This window comes from Nothoprocta perdicaria, unplaced genomic scaffold (genome assembly GCF_003342845.1).
Source record: "Nothoprocta perdicaria isolate Ctin4 unplaced genomic scaffold, notPer1 scaffold_59, whole genome shotgun sequence".
Lineage (NCBI taxonomy): Eukaryota > Metazoa > Chordata > Aves > Tinamiformes > Tinamidae > Nothoprocta > Nothoprocta perdicaria.
Genome location: NW_020455854.1, coordinates 321,713 through 328,762, shown reverse-complemented (window position 1 = coordinate 328,762; position 7,050 = coordinate 321,713). Strand labels below are relative to the sequence as shown.

The 7,050-nt window shown below is 52.5% G+C and overlaps 1 protein-coding gene across 1 annotated transcript in view; it reads right to left on the bottom strand.

Annotated features, from left to right (window-relative positions):
* AXIN1 (axin 1) overlaps positions 1-6,817 on the bottom strand; it is a 76,656-nt gene extending 69,839 nt beyond the window's left edge. The window contains exon 1 of the mRNA XM_026049052.1: positions 6,799-6,817. The gene's annotated coding sequence lies outside the window, so the exon portion shown is untranslated. The remainder of the gene's footprint in view (positions 1-6,798) is intronic.
* Positions 6,818-7,050: the final 233 nt, after the last annotated feature.

Sequence of the window (7,050 nt, the reverse complement as noted above, 5' to 3'; positions counted from 1 at the left end):
CCCGGGGACGAGCGCCCTGGGCGGCTGCAGGAGCCGCGGCCGCGCGAGCCCCGCATCGCTCCCTGCGCCCCGCGGCCGCCCTGCCCCGGGGACGAGCAGGGGGACCCTCACAGGGACACTGAGCCCTGCACGGCACCGGAGACATGGAAGTCCCAGCTGGAGAACGGCCTGTGCGAGCAGCAGAGCACGGCACGGAGGCAGATGGGCTCCCACGGCCCGGGCGGCACTTTGTCCTCTGCATAATCCCGTGCAGCCAGAACTGAGCCCAGGAGGGACTCCTGCTTTGGAGAGCTGCTGCTGTGCTGCAGAGCTACGCCCAGCACCAGATCCCCGCTCATCTGGGAGAGGAAATGGCCGTGATCTGCAGAGCTGCCTCTGCGCTGCTGCTGGGCCCCTTCTGCTACGTGGCTGGATCTAATGGCTCATCTTTATCTGAGGTCATCCTAGAAGAGACCTGCACCTGCAGGTCAAGGGATGGAGGGCTGCAGATAACTGCTGTGCAGGCGGCTTTCCCCTGGCCCAGCAACCAGGGCCCGTTTTGAAACTGCCTGTGGATCTCCTGCTTCCCTGAGGAACCCTGCAGAAATCAGAGGACTTGCCAAGAGGTGGCACTGCATAGACTGAAATGGGTGAAACAACATGGAGAGGTCCCCAGAGAGGGTGGCGGGGATCACGCCTGGCCCAGAAATGGTTGATCACAGAGCCCTGGGCCGGATGCGATGCCCCGACGTACAGACTGCAATGCTGCCAAGTGAGGGGCCTGGGAGGCATTGCAGAAAGAAGAAAAATGGCATTTCCATCTGCAAAGATGGAACAAGAGTTCAGGGAACTCCCACTTCAGGGAAATCTCTGCCTTCCCTGAAAAGTGATGCTAGAGTCAGAACCCTGGGACTCCATAAGGCAGAGCCCTAGGGGCCATCCTAGGAACTAAACAAGCAGTTTCTGCAACACAGTGTTTTCCTCAGCTTTCTGAAGTGCACAAAAAGGTGCCGCAGCCGGGGGAGCTCCCCTTCCCTGCTGCAGAACGGTCCCCTTCACGTGCTCCTTCGTGTGAACGGTGCTAGGAGCTGATTTACATGTAACAGTGCAATGCTGATCTGGGCATAAGAATGGAAAAGCTGATGTGCGATTCAGCTGGTAAAGAATTAAAGGATGGGAATATAATTAATGCAATCAGCCTGGTTTCTGGAAAATAGCTTTTGTCAAACTCTGATGTCATCCTTTGAAGAGATTACAAGTTTGGCTGATAAAGGTTATGGCATAGGAATAATAGACCTGGACTCTGTTCAGGCATGTGACTTAATCCATATAGTATTCTGATTAAAAATTAGCACAATACAGCATCAAGAGAGACCTTAAAGGGACTGGGAACGGGCAAACCGGCAGCCATCAATGGGGAATCCTTGCAGAATGGGAGCGCTCTCAGTGGGTGTCCGCGGAGTTTGATGTGAAGCCCAGTGCTATTCAGCATTTTCATCAATGGTCTAGAAATAGATTAAAAAGCCCTGCTGAGAAAAAAGCAGGAGCCAGGAAAATGAGAGGGGCAGGAGACATGGACGAGGTCAAGCCAGCTGTAGAAAACTTCATGAGCGGAGTCTAGGCAAATAAGCTGTGTTTACTGCGGGTGCACACATGCAAAATGACGCTGCTTGGGAGCGCGGAACGTCGGCGGCTGCTGTTAGCAGAGAGCTGCGCTCCGGAAGGGAGCGATTCGGAATGGACCTTTGGAAACACAGGGGAAGCAGAGGAACAGGAGCCCCCTTGGAAAGTCCTGACACGGACAGGGGGTAGATGCAGAAGGGGTCAGACCAGCCTTGGATGTACAAGTTGGGAAGCAATGAGGAGCAGGAGGGTTTTTAGGCTTCCAGGACACCAGGGAGATGGGCATCCAAAGCTCCCCCATTTCCAGTGTATATTTGAGAAAGGAGATAGGAAAAATAGAGCCCAGGCTGTGAAGAGTCAGAAAGAATCCCAATATCTAGAAAAAAATACAGTTTGCACTGAGATGGCTGAGAAATGCAGCCTCTTTAGCTAGTTCAAAGCAGCCTAAGAGGTGCCCCGATTACAGAGCTTAAGCAGCTTCATGGGTGAGAGACTATCAGGTATTAGAGAGCTTTTCATCTCTCAGAGAAAGGCCCAGCAAGAACTGCTGCATTCACGTGGGAAATGAAACCTGGGTTTCTGTGTGCCAGTCACTGGAGGAGGAGGGGAGAGCGGCACACGGCAGGGGACAAGGCTGGGTGCAGCAGGGTGCTCATGCTGAGGTCCCCAGGCTCGGCAGGGTGCTGGTCCTTGTGGGCCCTGCAGCTCCTGGCATCCCTCCCCGTAGCCTCTACCGCGTCCTGCTCCTCGGGCCCAGCTGGAGATGGGGCAGCAAGAGGTGCACCAGCTGGCGTGGGCACAGGAACTTTCACACGGGGGAACTTTCACCCAATCTTCTGCCAGCAGGCACCTTTTGTGCAGGGTTTGCCTTGTCCTGGGCAGTTACTGCTGAAGGAAGAACGCTGCAGCTTGTCAAGATGTTGCTTTCATGAGCGCCCAGAAATTCAGAGGGGCACCTTCCATCGTGGGTAGTTCAGCACTTTCCATCACCCCCTGGTCAGGCCCTCTGCATCTTCCTGTGCAGGGGCTGCTGAGGTGCAGTCAGGCAGCCTCCTCTCTGCAGGATGGCAAGGCCCTTCATGCCCATGCCAAGCCCGCCCTGTGCCCCTTCTTTCATTGTCTGTTTCTCTACCTGGGCTCCGGGGAGGGACGGAAGCCATGGGCTCCCTCTGGAGTCACCTTGCTGCTTTTCACAGGTTTACACACCCATAAGAAAGAGCTCAGGCCCCTTCTTTTGCCTGGGGCCAACACTGGCTACTCCCAGATTTACACATGAATATCAAAAAGTGGAGAACCAAGTCAAAAGCCACTGGAAAGAGGAATCAGACTGTAAGGTCTTCCAATGCTTTCTCTTCCTTCCCATGGTATCTGAATGGGTAAAGGAGAGTCAATCCAAACTGTTCATTTCTTCCATCTTAAGCAGCTTTTCAACCCCATCCACCTCATACTCCTGCAAGACTGCCATGTCCAGAAAGCAACCCCCAACCCATGAAAACAGGAGCCTTTTGAAATTTGCCAGGTTTCCTTACAATTGCTCTTTTAAATGGGGTCAGTAAGTTCAGGCATACATTTCCTAGTGGCAGTGGTGACCACTTTCTCTTCCATTTCATGTCATCCACCTTGTTACTAGTGGAATTGTTCGATTTGAAGGTAAAAATTCCTGTCCACTGCTGGGCATTTAAGTGTCATGCTCCTCTCTTGCAGACTGAAGGAGCACTCGGTTAGTAAATGCTACTGCTTCTCCGTAGCAACTTGGCATCAGTGGAATTACCAAGCCATAAGGAAATGGACCTTCACGAGTACCTGGAAGTCACCAGCTGCTGCCAAGGCCACATCGCAGCTCTGCCAGACCCAGGAGGGTAACAAACCACGGGGCTGAATTGTCATCCCTGCAGGTGACAGCTTCACCCAGGAGAGCGGCCAGACCTCAGGGTGGTTCATCCCTTCCTGCTCTCTCCAGGAAATGGGGAGCAAGGTGTTCCCGGCTGCAGGAAAGATGGCCTGAAAGGTTGACAGCAGCCTGTAAATGGGAGCATAAGAGGAGGCTATGGGGCTAGAGCGAGAACGTGTGATCCACAGGCTAGAAGGTGGAAAAGACGGGCATGTTTTAGCAGGTGGAGAAGTTCAGCTGATATCCACGAACATGCATGGTCAAAGAAGCCCGACTCAGAGCAGACTGACAGAGGAAAAGAGGGGAATAGGGGAGTACTATGTTATTTAAAAAGTTATGCGTTGTGACCACTCAGCAAGTATCTCTTCAAGCCAAAAGAGTGCATCAGACTGGGGGAAAAACTAAGCAGAGACCTGCACGCTGTGTTTGCTATTTTGTCCAGGTCTCCCTATGGCCCTAGGAGTAAAGATTTTGCAAAGATAACCCACAGAGAGCCTGCACCAGGGAGCACCTCAGCAGGACCCAGGGTACAGAGAGACCGAGGGGTCTCTGGGCTCAAGAAGGGCCCCAGATGTCTGTAGGTCTGGAGCAGAACAACAGCTTCCACGCGGAGCATCGTGGATGCACCGTCTACGGGTCCTGGGCCAGTGACCTTTGAGTTGCTGATCATCCTGAGTGGATCATCCGTGGGATGATACTGGCTGCAAATGCAAGCAAGGCTGCAGTTTTTAATCAGAGCTTATGTTTTTGTTACAGGGTTTTAAGAGGTGAAACTGGCCAAGGGATCACCACTGTTTTGGTGAGCCGGACAGCAGGAATGGATCCGGTTTAATGCCGCATCCACAGCCAGCCCCAGTGCAAGCAGGAGAGGCCGCACAGTGCCCAGCACACAGAACTTCTGCTGGGAGGGCCAATGAGCTGGGAAAGCGGCAGGCAGCTCTTGGGGGGACTGGGAGAGGGGTGCAGGGCAGGGACCACTCAGCTCCCTGGCTGCCTAAGCTTCTACCCTCACCAAATGCCAAGGATATCCGAGCATCCCCACACTGCACATGCAGAGCCTGTGCTGTGAGACCCAATGAGCCTCACCGCTAGCCATTAGGGCTGACCTGTCTGAGCTGCACTGTGGTGGTTTCTGGTAGTCACATTATTTCCCTTCTAGCTGCCTTTGGAGTCCCAAGCTTTCAAGCTTCATTCCTACCAGAACTGAAAGCTACACATTCTGCTTCAGCACAGACAATACCCACTTGACATGAATCTGTTCTCCAGAGCGACTCTAAGGCAGCAGTTCACACTGTGCTGGGCAGTTGCACAAATCCATACAGGAGATGGATGCGAGGAGCCAGTACCGCCTCAGCCAGGGGCCCGGCACCGCGTGGGCAGTTCCAGTGWGGAGTGCACTAGATGGTGCTGTTCAACCTTTGGCTGCAATCTGAAAAGCTCTTACAAGGTCATAGCTTGCGCCAAGTGTGGATCTTACAAAAACAAACCTCTTTCAGGCTGGGTAACAGAAATAATCTGAAGCTGCTTGATGGATACCTCAGCATAACAGCTCTCTGCAAACGCTCTTCCCCACGCTGTCTGCAACCCCATCTGTGTCTGCATCCTACCAGTGCAGGAGTGCCTGGGGACTGGGACAAGAAGCTGCCCCAAAATGTGGCGAAACTGGGAAATGGACCAACCATTGCTACTGTGCAAAATGAAGAGAATCCCTTAGAGCTTTTTAGTGCCCTCTGGGGCTCTCAGAAGAGACAAGGTCCTGGTGCTCAGCTCCCAGCCCTGGTGTTTGCCCATATAAAGACTGTGAGGAACCTCATGACATCATTTCAGAGACTGCTTCGGTGGGGCTGACCCCCTAACTCCTCTTCCCACCTCACTCTTACAGCTTTCAAATCATCTTGAGGCTCCGCTCTCTTTCAGTCTCCTTTCAAAATGCCAAGACACAGTTGGGCTCCAGGGTGTAGTTTTAGGCTATGCTTTCCTGATTCTCCTCATTCTCCTCCTATTGAGCTGGCCAGGGTGAGTCAACACAGCTTGCTGGCAGCTCTTTGCTTGCTTGTGTGCCTTTAGTAATGATAATAATAGGTATATTATTTAGTAGCAATTATATTATTAATAAATATATATTATTTAGTAACTGTACTATAGTATATTATATATTCTTTAGTAACAATAATAATAGTTATATATATATAAAACAATATCTATAAAGGCTAATAATAACTATCCAGTTCTTTAGTGTGATCCATCCACTTCTGTTTCCTTTACCTGTGGCTGCATTAAAGCACAGTGTGTTTGAATGGGCTTTTCTCCTTAATAACTCTCTGCCTCAAATAACTCCTGGGATCCCTCCCCATCTTTCTGCTTTAAAAAAATAATCTCCCTCAGTTTTTGATCTCAGTTTTGCCCAGATCTGGAAAGCTAGAGCCTATAAAGCAGCATATGCCTATAGATTATTGGTGATGCCTATAATTTTCTTGCACTGAAAAGATGATGGCAGCTCATCAATAACCTGTCAACTATTTCTCTTTCACAGTGGTGATGCCTTGAGGTAGGTGCAGCATCCTTCTTTTAGGAAATCATTTGTAATTGATGATTTGTCTTAGAGGTTACATAAAACCTGTGGCAAAAGCTATGAAAGAGAAGCTATAAGTCAAATTGAAGGCTGAAGTTCAAGTTTTCCCTGCAGTTGTATCTGTGGTGCAGCCTGTCACTGTGATGGTGTCTAACAGTGCTCCAGAGCCTGCCTGGCTCCTCCCTGCCCTGACTCTACTGCCTGGTGGAAGAGGCTCCAGGTGGGAATTTCAGTCCCAAAGATCCCTCCGGCAGCTCTGCCCACATTGCTGATCAGCTCCCTTGTCCTCTTCAGTGCTGAGGACAAGCTGCCCATCCCGGACACCTGCTCTGGGCCGAACTTGTGCCCGGGTGCGGAGCAGGGCACGCAGCCCGTGCGAGAAGCCGTAAGTGCCACGCAGGGAAGGGGCACACAAGCAGAYGCGGGTGCTGGGGGAGCGCTGAGCTCCGGCACCCTCCCCAGCCCATCCATGGGGCCCCACGTGTTGCGTCTGGGGAAGAATTTTCCACTTGGACACAAAAAGAGACTATGAGACTTGCCAGACCCAGGGCACCTGCGTGTCCTGCCTGCTGCTCCAGTTTGGACTGACAGCTCTGCTAGCAACTCTCACCTAATCCAAGGCATTCCTGACCTCCAGACATCCCAGACAACAGCCACCGCACGGAGCAGCTCTGACCACTGAAATGAGGCAATCGAGTCAACGTCTCACCCCGACACACCTTCGGGCACCCACCTCAGAGCTTTGTGCCAGGCCTGGCGTCGCTGCTGCCGCTCCACGCACCCTGCTGCTGCTCCGGGCTGCCGTTGTGCCGCTCTGCTCCGGGGGCCGGGAATGGGAGGCCATCCATCCGTGTCCCAGCCAGCTGCTCTGCAGAGGGAAGAGGGGACAGCTCATCCCTGATGGGTGCTGGGGCTGCAGTGCCTGGTGTTTGGAAAAGAGCTGTATCTTGCAACGGGCACATGCTGTGTTTGCCCTGGAAGTGTG